Genomic DNA, 24,736 nt, shown 5'->3' with positions numbered 1-24,736 from the left:
CTATATGTTGCCAACTTGTACTTCCCAAGAGCTTAGTACAGTGCTCTGCACATAGTAAGTGCTCAATAAATATGATTGAATGAATGAATGGATGGTACTTGTTAAGTGCTTACTATGTGCCAATCACTGTTCTAAGAGCTGAGGTAGATATAAGGTAAACAGGTTGTCCCACATGGGGCTCACAGTCTTCATCTCCATTTTACATATGAGGTAAATGAGGCACAGAGAAGTAAAATGACTTGCCTAAGGTCTTACAGCAGACAAATGGCGGAGCTGGGATTAGAACCCAGGTCCTTTGGCTCCCAAGCCCATGCTCTAAATACACCTTCTCCAGGAGGCCTTCCCTGATTAAGCTCTCATTTCCCCATCCTGTATTCATCCCAACTGTCACTTCAGCACTTCCACATCAGCCAAACCCTTATATACTCACACTCCATTGTAGCTTTTATGTACATACTGATGGTATTTGTTAAGTGCTTATTAGGTGTCAAGCACTTTCTAAGGCCTGGGGCACCTACAAGCTAATCCAGTTGGGACAACAGGCACAGAGAAGTAAAGTGACTTGTCCAAGGTCACACAGCAGGAAAGTGGCAGAGTCAGGATTAGAACCCAGGTCCTTCTGATTCCCAGGCCTGTGCTCTAGCCCATAAGCCATGCTGATTCCCTCATGTAGACATCTATATCTATCTATATCATCAATGGTATTTACTGAGCACTAGCCATTTGCAGTGATTGCTGTTACTAAGAGCATATCTATGTATATGTATATAAATGTGCACATATATATCTGTCCTTTACTATTTCCTTCTATCTGCAGTTTTATTTTAGGTTCTGACTTTCCCACTAGTTAGTAATCACCTGGACGGTAGGAATCATGCCTACTAACTTCATTGTACTCTCCCAAGCACTTGGTAAGGTGCTGAGCACAAAATAGTTGCTCAACAAAATAGATGCCCAATTGATAGATCGTTTCAGTTTTCTCATCTATAGAGTAGAACTGCCAGCCTATACTGCCTCAGAGGGATAGGAAGAAATGAGTGAGTGCAAAGTTCTTTGAAAGTGTCAAGGGCTATATGAATGGTCAATAAAAGCAAGTTCTTGCCCGCCTAAGTATTTTCAGGAAGGATAACTTTGGTCCAATCGAGATTGCAGGAATGTTTCATAAATCCCAGGCAACCAACACAATTCAGTACCTGCAATTTTCCTCTCCAAATGTAACGTTACTTGAGAAAATTAATTCTAACTAGTCACATGGGACATCTCTACTAAGACGCGTGGGATGCATTAAATAATTATTAAATTCAATTAAGCAAGATTGCTAAATGCCTGACCACTTTTCTCTTGCTGTGTTAGTTTGCTTAGTTGTTTATAATATTCATTTTGTCTTGCGCTATGCAGTTTCTCCAGTTATTCATTTATAACCTCTGATTGTGCATTCAATAAGATTACATAATTAAATTTTTATTAGATTGCATTGCTGTTTGCATTGGGCAGCCACTTTCCCATCAGTAGAAAAAGAACAACTAACTGTGCTGGGAAAATAGGAAACAAGGATTGAAACTTGACCTGGCTGCCTATTTACTAAAACCAGAGTCGTTATAAACAAAAGGTAGAGTGTGCTGGATAGCTTCCTCATAATAATAATAATAATAACGATAATAATAATGGCATTTATTAAGTGCTTACTATGTGCAAAGCACATGGGTAGGACCCAGTTACAGCCGCTCACTTGAGAAACATTTTAATCATTTGGAAATATGGTGAGGAAATAATTGCAACCCTGAGAGAGGAGATAGGTATGTGACATTTCTTCTCAAATCAATTTGCCAAAGAGTAGATTTTTCAAATACCTAACACTGTGCACCCTTATGGAAAAAAAAAAACAAACCCAAAAACCTTTCTCTCTTTTGTACTTGGTTATGTATGACAAATCAAATTAAATATTTAAATAAAATTCAACTTTAGGCAATTTGTCTGATTAGAAGCATAAGCAGCTTCAAAGTATGCAGCTGGATATTTCAGGAAATTGCTGGAAAAAAGGGGAGAACGTGAAAACCATCAAGGGCAATCTTTATTTCATCATTTGACACAATAAAAAGCATTTTTTTTTCCTGTGATTGAGACTCGGCTAGAAAGCAGGTGTCTGAGCGTAAAAGTACTAGACCAAAACAACTCCATCTTCAGTTGGGGCTCATCAACATGCATCTCTTTATTGCCTTATAAATTCAATGACTAGAAAATGGATCTGTGGATTTTAGTACTTGCAAATGTAGTAATTGAGTTTCTGCTTTGACAGGGACCGGCTTTGTTCTAATACACTCAGATGATAAACAAAATCAAACCAAACAAAATTAACTTGTTCTCCCTCTGACTTACACTGTGAGCCCCATGTGGGTCAGGGACTGTGTCTAGCCAGATTAAATTGTATCTGCCCCAGTGCTTAGTACAGTGTAAGTGCTTAACATATACCATAATTATTATTATTATTTTTATGAGAAGAAGGAAAGCTGGAAATGAATGATTTGTAGATGTAGTTACAGGATGTTTGTGCCCAAGTCCGGCTTGATTCTACAGCTGAAATTGGTGATGATGAGTTAATAGTAACAACAATAATAAGAATAGTAGTAATATTTGTCTTTTATAGCAAATGGTATGTGTCAAACACTGTACTAAGCACTGGGGTTGCTACAAGATAATCAGATTTGTCCCAATCCCAGCCCACATGGGCCTTACAGTTTACAGTCGGAGGGAGTAGGATTAAATCCCATTTTACAGATGAGGGAACTGAAGCACAGAGAAGTTGAGTGACTTCCCCAAGATCACACGGAGACGCGGTTAGAACACAAGACCTCAGACTCCCAAGCCTGGGCTCTTGTCACTAAGCCATGCTGCTTCTAAACCATCATATTGACCGACTCTTTGTACTCTCCCAAGCCCTTAGTGCAATGCTTTACACACATTAAGTGTTCAATAAATACCACTGATTGATTGACTGGAGAAATATGATATGCTTTAGGTGGTTAGAGAGGTTAGAGAGTGCAATTTACCTGTTGAGGACTGGAACCTCATACTAGCCCAGTCTTCAGGATTTCTGAAGTGCCAACTCTGTGGCAGGAGGACCTTTTTATAGTATTTGTTGAGCACTTACTACTCACAATCTTAATCTCTATTTTACAGATGAGGAAATTGAGGCACATGGAAGTTAAGTGACTTGGGCAAGGTCACCCAGAAGACAAGTGGTGGAGTCAGGATTAGAACCAAGGTCCTTCTGACTCTCAGGCCCGGGATCTATCCACTAGGCATACTTCTTCTAATTACAATGGAAGGTGCAGTGGAAGACAAAAGAGCAAAACAGTGTTGAAGTATCCCTTCAAGGCCCTATTGAGAGCTCACCTCCTCCAGGAGGCCTTCCCATACTGAGCCCCTTCCTTCCTCTCCCCCTCATCCCCCTCTCCATCCCCCTCATCTTACCTCCTTCCCTTCCCCACAGCACCTGTATATATGTTTGTACATATTTATTACTCTATTTATTTATTTATTTTACTTGTGCATATCTATTCTATTTATTTTATTTTGTTAGTATGTTCGGTTTTGTTCTCCGTATCCCCCTTTTAGACTGTGAGCCCACTGTTGGGTAGGGACTGTCTCTATATGTTGCCAGCTTGTACTTCCCAAGTGCTTAGTACAGTGCTCTGCACACAGTAAGCGCTCAATAAATACAATTGATTGATTGATTGATTGGCAACAGACAGAAGTGCTCCAGAATGAGAGCTCTCTCCTGTCCCTACAGGTCCTGCAGACCTGGGAGAAATCTAGAAATCCAGAATCAAAGAAATCTCTGCTCTCCCCTGGGAAATCAGTTGTCTAGTGGCTACACAGCGTGACTCAGTGGAAAGAGCATGGGCTTTGGAGTCAGGGGTCATGGGCTTAAATCCTGGCTCTGCCCATTGTCAGCTGTGTGACTTTGGGCAAGTCACTTAACTTCCCTGTGCCTCAGTTCCCTCATCTGTAAAATGGGGATTAAGACTGTGAGCCCCCCATGGGACAACCTGATCACCTTGTAACCTCTCCAGCACTTAGAACAGTGCTTTGCACATAGTAAGCACTTAATAAATGCCATCATTATTACCCACCCTCTCAGAGTCACACCTGGAGAATTTCCAGTACTCCACCTTTCTCGACTATGAGAGGGAGAGTCAAGCAGAGGTATACCCATTCCATTCCTAGCTTGTCCAGTGGCTAGCGAGTGGAAGGCAATCGGCTACAAGTCAAGACTCTCCTGTGATGGGCAGTAGCTGCATGGGAGAGAGTCGAGGGCGAAAACTCAGGTTTACTACCTAGAAGGAGGCCATGGGAAACCAAAACCACTTCTGTATTTTTACAATGAAAATTCTATCAATCCACTACTAGAACAATTGCAGGTGGAGGCGGGACATTCTGGGAGAGATGTATCTATTGTGGCGCTATGGGTCGGGGATGACTTGACAGCACGGCAAGAAAGTGGCTACCTGCTTTCGTGCCATTTCCATCATGGTCCAAGTGATCCAGTGAAATATGAATTACTCGTCACTGATCCTGGATCAGATTGTTTAAGGTGAAATTAGCCAACACTAACTTCTCCAACTCGAATCATTTCGTGTGCTGAAGTCTGGCAGGCCTGGGCAGAAGGCCCTTCTTAAATTCCTTCTGTGAATGAGAGGTGGCAGGACACATACACGAATAGTTCTGGGAGCAAGTGAAAAAATCAAGAGGGAAGCTGTTGCTGCGTTGCCCTGAGGGACTCTTAGTCATACTTGTTTCTTGTTCTTTTAGAATTCTTGAAAATGTTATCTTTATATCTCCTTTCCTCTTCCCTCACTAACCCATCATTTCCATTCTCTATTTTGCCCTCACTTCTGCACTATGAACTTGGGTCCACACTCCTCAGAGCACTTTGATATTCACCCCACACCCACATTCATTCATTCATTCATTCAATCATATTTATTGAGCACTTACTGTGTGCAGAGCACTGTACTAAGTGCTTGATAATAATGGCATTTAAGTGCTGACTATGTGCCAAGGACTGTTCTAAGAGCTGGGGGGATACAAGGTAATCAGGTTGTCCCACATGGGGCTCACAGTCTCAATCCCCCAGTTTACAGGCAAGGTAACTGAGGCACAGAGACGTTAAGTGACTTGCCCAAAGTCACACAGCTGAAAAGTGGTGGAGCCAGGATTAGAACCCATGATTTCTAGCTCCTAAGCCCATGCTCTTTCCACTGAGCTCACGCTGCTTCTTACATTAGGTATATATCCATAAACTCTCCCATTTCCCCTATCCATAATTTATTTTAATGTCTGTCACCCCAACTAGATCCTAAATTCCATGAGGGTAGGGATTGTGTCAACTAGCTCTATTGTATTGCACTCTCCCAGGCCCTTAATACAGTACTGTCTGTGCAAAGTAAGCACTCAGCAAATACCACTGATTGACTGATTCAATGATAGCTAATTCCTTCTTTTCTCATCTTCCACTTTATTTTGAAAGCTTCTTAAGGACTGACCCATCATGCATCAGCTTCTGTATCTGTTCCCAAGCAATAACGATAATAATAACTGTGGTATTTGTTAAGGGCTTACAATGTGCCAGACACTGTACTAAGCTCTGTGGGGGGAATACAAGCAAATTGGGTTAGACATAGGTTCTGTCCCACATGGGGCTCACAGTCTTAATCCCCAATTCACAAATGAGCTAACTCAGGCACAGAGAAGTGAAGTGACTTCCCAAGCTCACACGTCAGACAAATTTATTCATTTTATTTGTACATATCTATTCTATTTATTTTATCTTATTAGTATGTTTCGTTTTGTTCTCTGTCTCCCCCTTTTAGACTGTGAGCCCACTGTTGGGTAGGGACTGTCTCTACATGTTGCCAATTTGTACTTCCCAAGCGCTTAGTACAGTGCTCTGCACATAGTAAGCGCTCAATAAATACGATTGATGATGATGATGATGGCAGAGCCTGGATTAGAACCCACGACCTTCTGACTCCCAGGCCCGGGCTCTATTCATTAGGCAGTGCTGTTTCTCGAATGCTCTTCACACCTTTGGTGCTCTCATCCTATCCTGTCTGGATTACTGCATCAGCTCCTCTCCAATCTCCCATCCTCGTGTCTCTCCCCACTTCAATCCATACTTCACGCCGCTGCCCGGATCGTCTCTGTGCAGAAACGCTCTGGGCATGTTACTCCCCTCCTCGAAAATTGCCAGTGGCTACCAATCAATCTGCGCATCAGGCAGAAACTCCTCACCCTGGGCTTCAAGGCTGTCCATCCCCTCGCCCCCTCCTACCTCACCTCCCTTCTCTCCTTCTCCAGCCCAGCCCGCACCCTCCGCTCCTCTGCCATCGCTAATCTCCTCACCGGGCCTCGTTCTCGCCTGTCCCACCGTAAACCCCTGGCCCACGTCCTCCCCCTGGCCTGGAATGCCCTCCCTCTGCACATCTGCCAAGCTAGCTCTCTTCCTCCCTTCAAAGCCCTGCTGAGCTCACCTCCTCCAGGAGGCCTTCCCAGACTGAGCCCCCTCCTTCCTCTCCCCCTCCTCCCCCTCCCCATCCCCTCCGCCTTACCTCCTTCCCCTCCCCACACCTCCTGTATATATGTATATATGTTTGTACACATTTATTACTCTACTGATTTATTTATTTTATTTGTACATATTTATTCTATTTATTTTATTTTGTTAATACTGTCTTGTTCTCTGTCTCCCCCTTCTAGACTGTGAGCCCACTGTTGGGTAGGGACCGCCTCTATATGTTGCCAACTTGTACTTCCCAAGCGCTTAGTACAGTGCTCTACATACAGTAAGCACTCAATAAATACGATTGAATGAACGAATAAATGAAATAAAACATTAAGGATGTAGATCTAAGTCCTCCCTAGGCAGGGTTTAAAGAGAAACAAGACCTCACCCGGCCTCAGATTTGGTATACAAATTTGGAATGAGCACTGTGAGAAGTCTTGTCATGTCTTAAGCTGTCGAGTCATCTCCGAAACATAGCGACGCCATGGACACATCTCTCCCAGAAGGTCCTGCCTCCATATGCAATCATTCTGGTAGTGTATCCATAGAGTTTTCTTGGTAAAAATACAGAAGTGGTTTACCATTGTGAGCAACCATTCCCACTGCTATTGTTCAACGCCTGCCCCCAAAAGTGAGGTAAAGTTAACTGGAACATACAGTCCTAGACCCATGGAAACACACTGCCATCAGCACTTATCTGGAGGTTTTTCGGAACATTCCTGCAGTTCTGAAAGCCTGGAGAACAGTCTTTGTGTAGTCCATTTATTCACTTTCGGCACATGCAGTAGTTAAATCAGAGCGAGCTGCAGATTGCTTATTCACTGATAAAATATTCAGGAGCTGTTAGGGGCCAGGGTAATGTCTTGATTTCAGCCCCTACAAGTGATTGAATTCCAGAAATACCGCATTCATCAGAAAGCCTGAAATTAGGGCAATCACAACGGGGCCGGCCTATTCATGCTTTCCCACCAGTGGTCCTGTAGCAGTGGACTTCCTGGGGGGAGCAGAGAAATTAGACTTTCAGGGACTTAAAGGGAGTTGGCTCAGCAGACAGCAGAAGATTTTTGTCTGGAACCGTGTTCTCTCAGACAGGAAAGGACGTCTGTAAACAACCTCTCTGCAGCTAAACTTGTACGCGAGAAATTATCGATGTGAAGTTAATGTCTCCTAACCACAAATGCTAGCCCTCTGATGAAAATTTTCGAGGTAGAGATATATTCACCAGGTTTGTAGCTAAATTCACAAGAACCCAGCATCCTTGAAAATGGTTAACCAACCTGCAAAATATGTGCCAGTCCTCGAGGTGTCAATGTGATGCGGTAGTTGATAAGAAGGGCTATTTCTTGCCTGAAGAAATGCAGTACTGCAGCTGTGCGTAGACTTCATGGGCAGAGAATGAGTCTACCAGCGCTGTTATAGTGTACTTTCCCAAACACTTAGTACAGTGCTCTGCACACAGAAAGCACTCAGTGAATACGATGGATTGATTTTATTAAAATATTTACTTTGCCCTCAGCCCGGTTTCTTGTAGAGCCCAGATTTACACAAACAGAAGAGAGAGCACCATTTTAAAGGACTATAAGCTGAGTCCACTGTGTGCTTCCAGATCTGTCACTACGCCTGTATTCCCCAAGTAATGTACTGTAATATACTGTTCTAATCTCGGATCTGCCGCTTATCTGCTGTGTGACCTTGGGCAACTCACTTCACTTCTCTGGGCCTCAGCTACCTCATTTGTAAAATGGGGATTGAGACTGTGAGCCCAATGTGGGACCGGAACTGCATCCAACCCTATATGCTTGTATCCATCCCAGTGCTTAGGACAGTGCCTGACATATAGTTAGTGCTTAACAAATACCATTATTATTATTATTATTATTACTGTCAAACCAGTACTGTAATCTCAAAGGGGATTCCCTTATCTGCTCTTCCTGTTGGTGAAGAGTAGCTGAGAACTAATCATTACGTGGTCAGGAAGTTCAATTTGCAGATGAAGGGCTTTTATTTAATTACCAGGAATATGAATAAGGAACTGGTAATTAAATTATGACCTACTTTAGGACCGGGAATGTCATATCACAAAAGGAATTCATGTTGTTACATTAGAGTAAATCAGGTCTATTGTGTCATTTTGAATTGCATTGGATAGACTTTTTATTAACTCCCATACATTTATCTCTTGATCCCTGGAAAACAGCCAGTCGGGCAGCGTGGGACTCTGAATAAGGAGGGAAGAAGAGTTGGAGTCTTGTGGGGCAGATTTCAACTTATAAATAATTGTACGTGACTTCCTGGTTAAAATAGGTTATCATAAAACTCAGTATGGTTACCTGTTTCACTGATAAAATATTCCTTTTCTCAGCAGAAGTCTACCATAGACGTTTCCCATGCTAAATGTGGAGCCTCAGTGAACAGAACTATTGTGTTTAAATTCTCAGCTCAGTTGGAGCAGCTATTAATGGACAGCTGAGAAGTGAGCTAATAGCAACTTCGACCTTCCCCTGACCCTGACTTTATTAGGATTATTATTATTATAATGGCATTTATTAAGCACTTACTACGTGCAAAGCACTGTTCTAAGCACTGGGGAGGTTACAAGGTGATCAGGTTGTCCCCTGGGGGGCTCACAGTCTTCATCCCCATTTTACAGGTGAGGAAACTGAGGCCCAGAGAAGTGAAGTGACTTGCCCAAAGTCACACAGCTGACAAGTGGCAGAGTCAGGATTTGAACCCATGACTTCTGACTCCAAAGCCCCAGCTCTTTCCACTGAGCCACGCTGCTTCTTTAGGATGCCTTGGCACCCTCACCAACCCTCTAGCTATAACTCTTTCTGCCATCAAAGACTGCAGACTGGGAATCATGAACCATAATAATAATAATAATAATGATAATAATAAATTTAGTATTTGTTAAGCACTTACTATGTTCCAAGCACTGTTCTAAGTGCTGGGGGAGATAAAAGGAAATCAGGTTGTCCCACATGGGGCTCACAGTAGAGAAGCAGCGTGGCTCAGTGAAAAGAGCCCAGGCTTTGGAGTCAGAGGTCATGGATTCAAATTCTGGCTCCGCCAATTGCCAGCTGTGTGACTTTGGGGAAGTCACTTCACTTCTCTGGGCCTCAGTTACCTCATCTGTAAAATGAGGATTAAGACTGTGAGCCCTCCGTGGGACAACCTGATCACCTTGTAACTTCCCCAGTGCTTAGAACAGTGCTTTGCACATAGTAAGTGCTTAATAAATGCTATCATTATTATTATTATTAATCCCCATTTTCCAGATGAGGTAACTGAGGCACAGAGAAGTTAAGTGACTTGCCCAAAGTCACACAGCTGACAAGTGGCAGAGCTGGGATTAGAACCCATGACCTCTGACTCCCAAGCACACGCTCTTTTTCACTGAGCCACACTGCTTCTCTAACCACAGTGAGCAATGGAGGCTTCCCTTCTCTCTCATTATCAAATCTGTTTAGGTTATGTTTGTGCTGTGTAGAATAGAATCAGCCTCCTCCCTGACCTTCCTGCCTTCCACTTCTCCCCTCTGAGATCCATAACTGACTCTGCCACCCAGATCACTTTTCGGAAAAAACGTTTAGTCCATGTCTCCCCATTCCTCAAAAGCCTCTAATGACTGCCTATCCACCTTCACATCAAACAGAAATTCTTTACCATCAGGTTTTAATTAGCTCTCTCTCTCCCACTTGCCTCACTTGCCCCTCCCACACCCTTCTAGACTGTGAGCCCACTATTGAGTAGGGACAATCTCTATATGTGGCCAACTTGTACTTCCAAAGCACTTAGTACAGTGCTCTGCACACAGTAAGTGCTCAATAAATGCGATTGAATGAATGAATGAATGAATGATTTCCTACTGCAACCCAAAGCAGCGTGGCTCAGTGGAAAGAGTCCCAGCTTGGGAGTCAGAGGTCATGGGTTCAAATCCCAGTTCTGCCAATTGTCAGCTGTGTGACTTGGGGCAAGTCACTTAACTTCGCTGTGCCTCAGTTACCTCATCTGTAAAATGGTGATTAAGACTGTGAGCCCCATGTGGGACAACCTGATCACCTTGTATCCCATCCCAGTGCTAAGAACAGTGCTTTGCACATAGTAAGCGCTGAACAAATGCCATCATTATTATTATTATATACTCTGCTTATCTGAAGCCAATTTACTCTCTGTACCTCAATCCTGTCTATCTCACTGCTGTCCCCTTATCCACATCCAAAAACTGGCATAGAAGTCTTCCCCCTTCATATCCAACAGCCTACCGCTTTCCTCAGCTTCAAAATCCTCCTACAATCACATCTCCTCCAAGAGGCCTACTGCGATTAAACTCTCATTCCCCCTCCCTTCTTGCCCCTCCTGCATTGGGTATGCACTTGACTGTGTACTTCTTAAGCACTTTGATACTCTCCACAGCTCCAGCCTAACATTTATGCAAATATCCCTATACTCTACACCTACATCCTCTCCACTTTATTTATTTATTTATTTATTTTAAGCACTTACTATGTACAAAGCACTATTCTAAGCACTGGGGAGAGTACAAGGTGATCAGGTTGTCCCACAGGGGGCTCACAGTCTTAATCCCCATTTTACAGATGAGGTAACTGAGGCACAGAGCAGTGAAGTGACTTGCCCAAAGTCACACAGCTGACAAGTGGTGGAGCTGGGGTTTGAACCCATAACCTCTGACTCCCAAGCCCGGGCTCTTTCCACTGAGCTATGCTCCTTGATATCTGACAGATATCAACTCTCCTCACCTTCAAAGCTTTATTAAAAGCACATCTCCTCCAAGATGTCTTCCCTGACTAGGCCTTCATTTCCCTTACTCCTCTCCTTTCCATGTCACCCTTGCACTTGGAATTGTACCCTTTATTCACCCCACCTTCAAACCCACAGCACTTGTATGCATAACCATAATTTATTTTAATGTCTGTCTCCCCTTTAGTCTGTAAGCCCCTTATGGGCAGGGAACATGTCTGCCAGCTCCGTTGCATTCCTCCCAAGTGCTTAGTACACTACTCTGCCTAAATTAAGTGTTCAATAAATATGATTTTCTTTATGGTATTTGTTCAGCGCTTACTATGTGTTAGGCACTGTATTAAGTGCTGGGCTAGATACAAGCTAATCAAGAGGGACAGAGTCCCTGTCCCGTGGGGGACACTCAGTATTAATTCCTATTTTACAGATGAGGTAACTGAGGCGCAGGTCACATAGCAGACAATTGGCAGAGTCACTCCAAGACCAGTGCCCTAGGCCAAGCTTCTGTGTAAAAAGCACTGAGTGCTTGGGAAAGTACAATAGATTGTGACACACATCGTTTGGAATCCCTTTAAGTCAGGAACTCTGTGGCCTGCCACTGCTGTCCCATAACCCACTGGTGTTTAATAATAATAATAATAATAATAATAATAATAATAATAATAATAATGGTATTTGTTAAGTGCTTACTATGTGCGAAGCACTGTTCTAAGCGCTGGGGAGATACCAGGTGATCAGGTTGTCCTGCATAGGGCTCACAGTCATCATCCCCATTTTACAGATGAGGTAACTGAGGCTCCGAGAAGTGAAGTTCATTCATTCATTCAATCGTATTTATTGAGTGCTTACTGTGTGCAGAGCACTGTACCAAGCGCTTGGGAAGTACAAGTTGGCAACATATAGAGACAGTCCCTACCCAACAGCGGGCTCACAGTCTAGAAGGGGGAGACTTGCCCAAGGTCACACAGCAGACATGTGGCGAAGCCGGGATTTGAACTCACGACCTCTGACTCCAAAGCCCGGGCTCTTTCCACTGAGCCACGCTGCTTCTCTCAGTTTAGTTTCCACCAACCTGATTGGAGGACGGCTCAAAATTCTTATGGAATTTGTTAAGAACTTACTATGTGCCAGGCACTGTACTAAGCTCTGAAGTAGGTATAAGTTAGACTGGACACAGTCCCTGTCCCACATGGGGCTCACTGTCTTAATTCCCATTTTAAATATGAGGTAACTGAGACACAGAGAAGTTAAATGACTTGCCCAAGGCCACACAGCAGACAGGTTGCAGTGCCAGAATTAGAATCCATGTCCTTCTGACTCCCAGGACCATTCTCTGTCCACCCATTCTCTGTCCACTAGGCCATGCTGCTTCTCTAAGTTCTAAACTCTCACTATATGTTGCCAACTTGTACTTCCCAAGCGCTTAGTACAGTGCTCTGCATACAGTAAGCGCTCAATAAATACGATTGATTGATTGATTGGTTGATTCCTCTAGATGTTTATCCCTAATGAGAAGCAGTCAAGCCCCTGGGGGCCCAAGCATCATGGCTCAGTGGAAAGAGCCCGGGCTCTGGCTCCCGGCTCCTCCAATTGTCAGCTGTGTGACTTTGGGCAAGTCACTTCATTTCTCTGGGCCTCAGTTCCCTCATCTGTAAAATGGGGATTAAGACTGTGAGCCCCCCCGTGGGATAACCTGATCACCTTGTAACCTCCCCAGCGCTTAGACCAGTGCTTTGCACATAGTAAGTGCTTAATAAATGCCATCATTATTATTATTAAGTTGACACTTCACAAATTCCATAACTAATTAATGGAAATAGTCCTGTCCTCAAGGAGCTTATGGAGGAGCCTACAATTGCCTATGTGGCTGGCATTCTGACACGGAGTTTTCCCTTACTCAAGGGGCAGTGATATTTCAAGATTCTTTTGCTTCTGGTGTTCTCGGCTTATGACGTGCTCTCCTAAGCACTTGGTACAGTGCGTGGCACATAGAAGGCACTCAGTGATTTCACCGATGCCTGAAGATTTTCCCAGCAGCATGGAGCAGCTCTATTGGGTCAGAGGAAGGAGTTTCAAATTCAGTTCCCCTAGCATAGAAAGGAAATGACATCTCCCATGTCACTGGAGTATCCCTCTTTCCCCTGCATTCTGAAAGAAATGATTCAGCGAGACTTTCCAAGGAACATCCTTTGGGATTCCTAGTCTAGCACCGGTTAGCTAAAACAAGCAGAGAAATTCCAGGAAATCCAAGATTTTGGATTTTCCCCTCTCCTCCCCATTTGCATCATACTTTTATTTCTGCATCTATTCAGCCCTTCTGCAGGTCCAGAATGTGGGGTGGGCTTGGGCTGCTTTTTATTTTTTATGGCATTTATTAAGCACTTACTATGTGCAGAGCACTGCTCTAAATGCTGGGGAGGTTGCAAGGTGAACAGGTTGTCCCACGGGGGGCTCACAGTTTAAATCCCTTTTACAGATGAGGTAACTGAGGCACAGAGAAGTTAAGTGACTTGCCCCAAGTCACACAGCGGACAAGTGGCAGAGTCAGGATTTGAACCCATGACCTCTGACTCCAAAACCTGTGCTCTTTCCACTGAGCCATGCTGCTTCTCTGTTTTTTGGTTCTCCTCAGTTCCTTTAGTGTGCCTCTCAAATGAGGACTGTGTCCCACTCCAGTTGGTTCCTAATTGCCTCAATATCTGTCTTTTTGATTTCTCTTACTTGTACTGATTTCTCTTACTTGTACATATCTATTCTATTTATTTTATTTTGTCAGTATGTTTGGTTTTGTTGTCTGTCTCCCCCTTCTAGGCTGTGGGCCCGCTGTTGGTTAGGGACTGTCTCTATATGGTGCCAACTTGTACTTCCCAAGCGCTTAGTACAGTGCTCTGCACACAGTAAGCACTCAATAAATTTGATTGATTGATTGATTGATTGATTGATTCTCCCCTGGAACCAAATCTGGCTTCCTTCCCTCTGCCTCTCCTGCCTTCCCAGTGCCCTTAGCAGTGAGCTCTCATCCCCATCCCCCTCCATTTCCCCCATTACTGCCTCTTGGGTCTGGAGAGCAGAGGTATGTCCAGTCTGTCTGGGGACTTAGACTAATAGTTCTCTGGCTATTTGTGGTGATAAAATGATTTACAGTCCCAGCCAATGTCTTGCAGTGGAAGGAAGAACATGATTGCTACAAAGATAGAGAATGCTGAAAGCATCAATTCCAGCATAATCAATGCCTCTAGTGCACGGAGCATCTTTTCCGGGGCCAAATGCAATTGAGGTAGGAATGAAAACCCGGAGCAAGGTGGCAAGCCCTTGCCTGCCTGCTCCTTCCTGCCCGCTGATGGCTTTAAGGAGGGTGTCTTCTTCTGAGAAGCTTTCATGGAGAGGCTTCAGGAGGCCAAGCAAGTTTGAGCCTTCAGACTCGGTGTAAAGTGACTGAAAGAGAATAAGCGGTTGATGGGTTCAGAGGGAAGCTCAGGTCCAGTTGGCCCCTGGTTTCTAAAAGGTAGGATCCGCCTTCCCCAAGAGAAGGGACATCAGGGGCAACTGGAGGGAGCCCGCCCTTCATGGGGCTGGAGGCTGATTTTCAGTGAAAGACAAATTTGCCCAAGCCAACACTGATTCAAGCCCCTAGGAGGATGTCTGCAGTAGGACCACTGTGGTCCCAAATGGATTCTGCAGGTAAAAATCATTCACATGCACTTTTTCTTCTTAATGGTAGTCGCTGAGTGCTTGCTATGTGCCAGGCAATGTACTAAGAGCTCGGTTAGATACAAACTAATCAGGTTGGATACAGTCCATGTTCCATTTGGGGCTCACTTTTCCAGATGGGGTAATGAGTCACAGAAAAGTTAAGTGACTTGCCCCAAGTCCCGCAGCAGGAAAGTGGCAGAGCCGGGATTAGAACCCAGATCCTCTGACTCCAGGCCCTCACCCTGTCCACTAGGCCACACTCCTTCTCAGCAATGTGCTGTATCCCCAGCTCACTGCCCTTGGCCCGGGAGTACAGTGTGGTCAATCGTCTGGTCTTTGACCGGACAGTCTGCTGTCCAGCTGGTTTCTGTGTCTCATATGGATTTGGCACCAGATTCCTTTATGAGCAGCATTAGTTTCAACTCATATCTCTTTAGGTCCACCTCTGTAGTGGGGCCGAGTTCTACGGCTCAGATGTGGCCCCTGTGGTCCCAGAGACCTGCGAGGTGAAGGTTACAGCTCCAGTGTAAGAGGGGAGGTCAGGGGTCCCCACGGGGAAACATATTAGGTTCAGTCTAATGGGGCATTTCCACAAAATGGCAAGTCTGATGGCCTTACACTATGCTGTGTGTACGGCATAAGTCATGTGGCCTTGCATCTTCCCCAAATGTCCACTACTCTCAAGTGCTCTGAGGGGCCACTCTCCCCCCCTTCAAAGCCCTACTGAGAGCTCACCTCCTCCAGGAAGCCTTCCCAGACTAAGCCCCCCTTTTCCTCTGCTCTTCCTCCCCTCCCCATCCCCATCAAATAAATATTTATTTATTTATTTATTTTACTTGTACCTATCTATTCTACTTATTTTATTTTGTTAGTATGTTTGGTTTTGTTCTCTGTCTCCCCCTTCTAGACTGTGAGCCCACTGTTGGGTAGGGACTGTCTCTATTTGTTGCCAGCTTGTACTTCCCAAGCGCTTAGTACAGTGCTCTGTACACAGTAAGCGCTCAGTAAATACAATTGATTGATTGATTGATCACCTGTACTCCCTTCCTCTGCTCTACCCCCTTCCCCACCCCACAGCAGTTGTGTATCTTTGTAAATATTTATTATTCTATTTATTTTATTAATGATGTGTATATCTATAATTCATTTATCTACTCTGAAGCTACTGATGCCAGTCTACTTGTTTCATTTTGTTGTCCATCTCCCCCTTCTAGACTGTGAGCCTGTTGTTGGGTAGGGATTGTCTCTATCTGTTGCCGAATTGTACTTTCCAAGCAATTAGTACAGTGCCCTGCACACAGTAAGCGCTCAATAAATATGATTGAATGAATGAATGAATGAATGCTCCAGAAAGAACACGTTCATTCATTCAATCGTATTTATTGAGCGCTTACTGTGTGCAGAGCACTGTACTAAGTGCTTGGGAAGTACAAGTTGGCAACATATAGAGATGGTTCCTACCCAACAATGGGCTCACAGTCTAGAACACATCAGACTGTGAGACCCATGGGGAATAGGGACTGTGTCTGATCTGGTTAACTTGTACTTACCCCAGTGCTTGCCACAGAGATTAACAGATTTTATAATAGTAAGAGAATGGGAATGGCACTGTGTGAGAAATGTCACTACAATAAGCCAGAAATTTTCACAGGGCAGAGAGCACAAGCAGGTTTGGGTTTCTCCAAAACATTTACTCTTGTGGATACAGTCTCCCCTTCAGTCAATTACATTTAATGAGTGCTTATTTTGTACAGAGCACTGTACTAAGCACTTGGGAGAGTACAAAATAACATTGATAGATGCTTTCCCTGCCCACAATGAGCTTACAGTCAGCAGCATTGTCCTCCAACCAAAGGACTAGTCTGCAGGATAAAGGGGCAAGAGGAATAATCTTTTTCCTGTAGCATCTCCCCGTTCACTTCTACCCATTCTAATTGCCCCACACCTTTTCCTGGGGATTGATTGGTGGTAATCCCTATTGCCATTACCTTCCTCAGCCACAGTCTCAGGACTAAGCTGACCATATCTAAATATGAATTCCTTTTATCTCTGCCCCTGCTCTCTCCCCCTCCCTCCAGGCTCGCATCTCCTCCTGCCTTCAGGACATCTCCATCTGGATGTCTGCCCGCCACCTAAAGCTCAACATGTCGAAGACTGAGCTCCTTGTCTTCCCTCCCAAACCTTGTCCTCTCCCTGACTTTCCCATCTCTGTTGACGGCACTACCATCCTTCCCGTCTCACAAGCCCGCAACCTTGGTGTCATCCTCGACTCCGCTCTCTCATTCACCCCTCACATCCAAGCCGTCACCAAAACCTGCCGGTCTCAGCTCCGCAACATTGCCAAGATCCGCCCTTTCCTCTCCATCCAAACTGCTACCCTGCTCATTCAAGCTCTCATCCTATCCCGTCTGGACTACTGCACCAGCCTTCTCTCTGATCTCCCATCCTCGTGTCTCTCTCCACTTCAATCCATACTTCATGCTGCTGCCCAGATTATCTTTGTTCAGAAACGCTCTGGGCATATTACTCCCCTCCTCAAAAATCTCCAGTGGCTACCAATCAATCTGCGCATCAGGCAGAAACTCCTCACCCTGGGCTTCAAGGCTGTCCATCACCTCGCCCCCTCCTACCTCACCTCCCTTCTCTCCTTCTACTGCCCAGCCCGCATCCTCCGCTCCTCCACCGCTAATCTCCTCACTGTACCTCGTTCTCGCCTGTCCCGCCGTCGACCCCCGGCCCACGTCATCCCCCGGGCCTGGAATGCCCTCCCTCTGCCCCTCTGCCAAGCTAGCTCTCTTCCTCCCTTCAAGGCCCTGCTGAGAGTTCACCTCCTCCAGGAGGCCTTCCCAGACTGAGCCCCTTCCTTCCTCTCCCCCTCGTCCCCCCCCCATCCCCCCATCTTACCTCCTTCCCTTCCCCACAGCACCTGTATATATGTATATATGGTTGTACATATTTATTACTCTATTTATTTATTTATTTATTTTACTTGTACATTTCTATCCTATTTATTTTATTTTGTTGGTATGTTTGGTTCTGTTCTCTGTCTCCCCCTTTTAGACTGTGAGCCCACTGTTGGGTAGGGACTGTCTCTATGTGTTGCCAATTTGTACTTCCCAAGCGCTTAGTACAGTGCTCTGCACATAGTAAGCGCTCAATAAATACGACTGATTGATTGATTGATTGATTGATTTTATTGGTGTGTCAGTAGTTCCAAAGCCCATACGCACACAAACACACACAAATTTTCAGACTTACCACTCACGCTGATGTGTAAAATTCACGCTTATTGGACTGCTTTTTGCCCAGGCTGAGGAGGAGAAAGAACTGCACAATACACTGAGCCCTGACTATTTTGGGGGGCCTTCTTTGCCACCTGCTGTGCCATGCTATTTCTAAAAATACATGCCCAGCAGTAACACTGCAGAGCAGCAAAACACGGATCTCCACAGCAACCGCCTTCCGCAGTCCTCCTGCCTCCAAATGTAGTCGGCTCTGGGTAGTTCTCCAAGGAAATAGTATTTAAAAAAGAAGCTCAGAACAAGTCTGAGAGCCATGTGCAACCTCTCTTACTTGCTCCCCTATTTCTGTTCTCTGACTCCTCCTCCATTTTCCTTCCTTTCCTTCCCACCTATTCTTTCAACAAATTAAAGTCCGTCCTTTTCCCCTTTCCTCCTCTACACCCACCCACCCGTTTTCCCTATGCAGTAGAATTCCTTGCTCACTCATCCCTCCCTTTTCACCCCAGTTATCCCCACTTCTCTCCACCCCCATTCCCTCCACCTTTCCCTGTATCCTTTTCCAAACCAAGGATTGGTTTCAGAACTATCTGGATAGACTGGTTTGTTGGGATGTTGGGGGGTGGGGGGATCACCAGAAGAGGAGGAAGAGGAGGGAGAGGTGGAAGTAGGAGGAGGAAGTGGAGGGAGAGAAGGAGGAGGAGAGGGAGAGGAGGAGAAAGAAAGACAAGGAGGAAGAAGAGAAGGAGAAGGAAGAAGAGAAAGAGCAGGAGGATGGGAAGAAAGAGAAAGTGGTGGAGGTGGGAGGTAGTAAGGAAGAAGATAGGAAGCAGCAGCCCCCTTCTCCTTCCACAATGCTTAGATCTTCTCTTCTAACCTCTCTGCCACTGTTTTTCCTTCCCCCATCACCAAGACTCAGCCCTAGCACCTGAGCTTTGCGGCCCTGAAAGCAGGTTCCCACAAACCACAGAAGAGCTATGCTGTTGCCTCTACTACTTCTGGAAGCAGGGGCCATTCAGGTGTCTCCAATGGGACCCAACAAAAGGAGCAGCTGATGAATCAATCAGTAGTATTTCCTGAAAGCTTCTCCGGGCAAAGCACAGTACAAAGCTCTTAAGAGAGCACCATTGAGTTTGTAACCATGATCCTTACCCTGGAGGGGGGTAAAAATAAATCAATTAAAAGATTAGAAAGAGAACAGAGTGGGACCCAGTGGGCCTGGGGAGGTAATCAATCCATCAATCGTATTCATTGAAGATTTACTGTGTGCAGAACACTGTACTAAGCACTTGGAAGTGTACAATGCAACAGAGCTGATAATACATTCCCTGCCTGAGGTGATTCTGGGACAGAGGGAGTCAGGGATAGGAAGAAGCAGCATGGCATGGTGGAAAGAGCCCAGGCTTGGGAGTCAGAGGTCGTGGGTTCTAATCCCTGCCCCACCATTGACCAGCTGTGTGACTTTGGGAAGTCATTTGACTTCTCTGCGTCTCAGTTCCCTCAACTGTAAAATGGGGATTAAGACTGTGAGCCCCACTTGGAACAATCTGATGACCTTGCATCTATCCCAGTGCTTAGAAGGGTGCTTGGCACATAGTAAGTGCTTAACAAATGCTATTATTATTAATAATAATAATAATAAATCCATGGACTGGGAATCAAGGTGCGGAGTCGGAGGGGCTGGTTTTATGCTCTTTGACAGGAAAGACAGGGTTCTCTGTGCTTCTCCTGACAGCACAGTGAAATTCGTTCAGCGTTTGCTATGTGCCAGGCCCTGTACTAAGCACTGGAATAGATACAAGATAATCAGCTTATATAATCGGCGACGATTGGCTTCCTCAGGATATCTGCTTCTCTGGCTCCTTAACTACGCAGCATCTCTGCAATGATGATAGCTTTAGATAGGAAATGCCCCACAGTGGGAATCCCCAAGTAGGGGATAGAGGTTAAACTTGATCAAGTAGCAGCATTCCCGGTTTGTAGGGTCCAGGACTCCATTGGATTATTCCAGGTGATGTGTGGAGAGAGGCTCTTGTAAACCCTTCTGGAATGAGAAACTCGAAGTGCATTCTGAATCCCCCACCTAAGCACCGAAGGAGGCAGCCCTTCAACCCACTCTCGATTTTTTTGACAGAGGAATCTCGGTTTTCAACTACAAGGCAGCCTGCTAAGTCATCCCCAAACTGATGCACTGTTGCTCGAACCTCTCACAACTCAAATTAGAGAATCACGGCTCATTTATGTAATAATAATATGGGAAATCACAACAAATTAATCAAATTGTGTAACCCAGCAAGGGCCTGCCAGCAGCAGGAGCTCAGAAAACCACTCCTGAAGGAGAGGGGAAGGCTTCCCAACAATTCCCTGTGAACACATCACATCAAGCAATGGAAATTAAGGGAGATTTCTTGTCAAAGGCTGAGGTATGTGGAAGGGAGGCTGTAAGCTCTAGACTGCAATCTCATTGTGGGTGGGGAACATGTCTACCAACTTTGGTATATTGTATCCTCCCAAGCACTTAGTAGAGTGCTCTGCACACATTAAGCACTCAATAAATACAACTGATTGATTGATTAATTGATTGAAAGAAAGACAATTGGTTGGATTATTGGACTTTCTATTCCTTGAAAAGCACATGAAAGATTCAAGTTCAGCAGCATGACATAGTGGATCGAGCATGGGTCCGGAGTCAGAAGGTCATGGGTTCTAATCCCAGCTCTGCCGTTTTTTACTGCTCTGTGACTTTGGGCACATGGATCAGTGGAAAGAGCATGAGCTTGGGAGCCAGAGGTCATGGGTTCCAATCCCGAATCCTCCACTTGTCAGCTGTGTGACCCTGGGCAAGTCACTTAACTTCTCTGTGCCTCAGTTACCTCATCTGTAAAATGGGACCAAGACTGTGAGCCCCACGTGGGACAACCTGATCACCTTGTATCCACCCAGAGTTTAGAACAGTGCTTTGCACATAGCAAGCACTTAACAAATACCGTCATCATCATCATTTCACTTCCCTGTGCCTCAGTTACTTCATTCTGTAAAATGGAGATGGAGACTGTGAATCCCATGTGGGACAGGAACTATGTCCAACCTGATTTGCTTGTATCCACCCCAGAGCTTAGAACAGTGCTTGGCACATAGTAAGGGCTTAACAAGTACTATTGTTCTTAATAATAATAATAATAAAGGTATTTGTTAAATTCTTATTATGTGCGAAGCACTGTTCTAAGCACTGGGGAGGATACAAAGTGATCAGGTTGTACCATGTGGGGCTCACAGTCTTAATCCCCATTTTACAGATGAGGTAACTGAGGCACAGAAAAGTTAAGCGGCTTGCCCAAGGTCACACAGCTGACAAGTGGCAGAGCCAGGATTCAAAACCATGACCTCTGATTCCCAAGCCCGTGCTCTTTCCACTAAGCCACACTGCTTCTGTAGCCATGCTGCTTCTCTAATCATAATAATAATACATTATAATAATAAGACCTTATTATTATAAATAAGGATTATTAATAAGACATTTAATAAGACATAATAAAACATTCACCCACTCCGGGTTGATTGGGGGTTGGGAGGTGGAAAGGTAAGATGCTTTGCCTGGAGCAGGACAGCTCACCCTCAGTACAATAGCCAACAGCAGGCCCTTCCATGGCTTTACTGTTGGATTGCTTCTTCATTTCCCAGCCTCTTACTTTCTTCTCCTCTACTTTCCATAAGTTGTCTACTCTTCTAAGAATCCAATTTCACTCAGTTCTCAATCAATTAATGATAAATATTGAGTACTTACAGAGCCTTGTCCTTGATGGGAGAAGAGTGGGGGATGAGACCAGTTACAGGAGGAGAAGGAGAAAGAGGAGGAGGAGGAGGAACAAATGGGAGAGATGATCCCAGCCAAGCAGGAGTGGGAATGGGCATAGAGAGTATAACAAAAGAATGGGGATTAGGACTCAGGGCTAGGGGGTGTAGATCTAATTTTTTTCAATTTAAAGCAGATTAAGCTGGGACAGATATGGAGTACAGGGAGATGGGGACAATTGTCTTTGTAAAGGCAGACTGGAGATAGCTGCACAGAAGGTGAGGAGAATGGAGCCACAGGGGAAGATCATCTGCCTTATCAGAGCAGTGGAAAAAACACCCAGGGACACACATTTCCAATACTGTCTTTTCTTTACTTGGCACTACCCACTTATCACTCTTGTCTTTAACCTGAGTCTTCCGGTTTGGCCCCCTGGGGTGGATATGGGTAACCAAATTGGCATTGATATGGGTAACCAAAGTGGCATTTCCGGAAATGATTTTGGGGTGTAATAATAATAATAACGACAACAATAACAATAATTCGGATATTTGTTAAACGTTACTATATGCCAAAACTCTGGACTTGATATAATCTAAGCAGATGAGATACAATCCCTGCCCCACATAGGGCTCACAGTCTCAGAGGAAGAAAAAAGAGGGATTTTATCTCCATTTTACAGATGAGGAAACAGAGACTTACCAAACTGAGAATCCACCCTCAGACGTCTTGTGTGTTTCAGCTCACAGGCCCTGGCCCCTTCAATCTTTTGACCTGGGAAACCAAGAGAACCCCATCTGCCTTCCACCCTGTGTGGCAGGGATTTTTGAACTCTTCAGAAGAAAGGCACCAAAGCCAACAGGATCCCCCAGCCAAACCCATTTTCCCTGGTCAAGTACCATCTGCCCACACGAGCTGAAGTTGCTATGTAAAATCCATAGAACAATCAAATATAATTACAACCTACTCGGCCTTTAGATATATAATGATCTAGCCCATTTCAAGTGGAACTGCATCGGAACAGGGCCTCCTCTCTCAGCATGTCAGTTCTCAGCAGATTGGCTCTCACTAGATCTCCACTGGCTTTGCTCTGATTTTTACCTCTGTTACTACTGCAGGTCTGAGGATGGGAGCCAATAGACCGTCTCAAGTAATAATAATAATAATAATTATTATTATAATAAGGCATTTATTAGGTGCTTACTATGTGCCAGCCACTGTACTAAGCACTGGGGAGGACACATGCAAATCAGGTTCAACACAGTCCCTATCCCCAGTGAGGCTCACTGTCTTAGTCCCCATTTTAAAGAGGAAGTCTCACAGTCTTAATCTCCATTTTACAGATAAAGTAACTGAGGCACAGAGAAATAAAGTGACTTGCCCAAGGTCACACAGCAGACACGTGGCAGAGCCGGGATTAGAACCCAGGTTCTTCTGTGCTCTATCCACTAGACCACACTGCTTCTCTAAATAACTGGTATGACCTAGATGGGACATGAACCCCACAATCCCCAGCTGGAGTCAATCTGGTGTAAGAAATGATCCATCAGTGGTATTTGTTGAGCACTTACTAGTTATACAGCAATGGACTATCTTTGGGAGAGTACAATGCCTCAGAGTTGATAATAATAAAAAATAATAATAATGGTGTTTGTTAAGTGCTTACTATGTGCCAGACACTGTACTAAGTGCTGGGTAGACATGTTTCTTGCCCACAAGGCCCTTACAGACTAGAGGGGGACACAGACTTTAAATTACAAATAGGGGTATGGGAGAGAATAGAGATATGTATATCAATCAGTTAAGTAATCATGTTTATTGAACACTTGCTGTATGCAGAGCCTTATATTAACCACTTGGGAATATAACAGCTTTGGTAGCCAGGTTCTCTGCCCACACAGAGCTTACAGTCTAGAGGGGAAGACAGACATTAAAATAAATTATAGATGTGTATGTAACAGCTGTAGGATGAGGGTGGGGTGAATAAAGGATACAAATCCAAGTCCAGGGGTGACACAGTAGGGAGAAAGGAGGTCTTAGTTTTATGTACGTAAGGGCTGTGGGGTTGGGGATGGGGCAAATATCCAAGATCTTAACTGGTACCGATCCAAGTGCAAAGGCAACACATTAGGGAGGGGAAATAGGGGAAGTGAGGATTTAAGGAAAGTTCCTTGGAGGAGAGATGCTTTGTGAACTAGGGCAAGTCACTTCTCTTCTCTGGGCCTCAGTTACCACATCTGTAAAATGTGTATTGAGACTGAGCACCATGTGGGACAGGGACTGTATCCAACCTGATTAGCTCGTATCTACCCCAGTGCTTAGAACAGTGTTTGGCACATAGTAAGCGCTTAACAAGTACCATTATTAGAAGGTATTTGAATATGGGGAGAATGAGAGTTCTAGGACCAGAGGGAGGACATGAGAAAACAATCAGTGGAGAGAGAGACAAGATCGAGGTATAGAGAGTAGATTGGTGTTAGTGGACTGGGCTGGCTGGTAATCAATTAATCAATGTCATTTACTGAGCACTTATCACGTGAAGAGGACTATTCTAAGTGCATGAAGAATACAAGAGAATAGGCAAACACGTTCTCTGCCCATAAAGATCTCACAGGCTAGAGAAGTGGGGGGAAGAGCAAGAACAGGTAAGAGGGAGAGAGGTGAGTGACTTAAAACAGATAGTAA

Source organism: Tachyglossus aculeatus, chromosome 3, assembly GCF_015852505.1.
Source record: "Tachyglossus aculeatus isolate mTacAcu1 chromosome 3, mTacAcu1.pri, whole genome shotgun sequence".
Taxonomy (NCBI): Eukaryota; Metazoa; Chordata; class Mammalia; order Monotremata; family Tachyglossidae; genus Tachyglossus; species Tachyglossus aculeatus.
The sequence above is the reverse complement of the archived record's forward strand: the minus strand, read 5'-3'. Positions refer to the sequence as shown.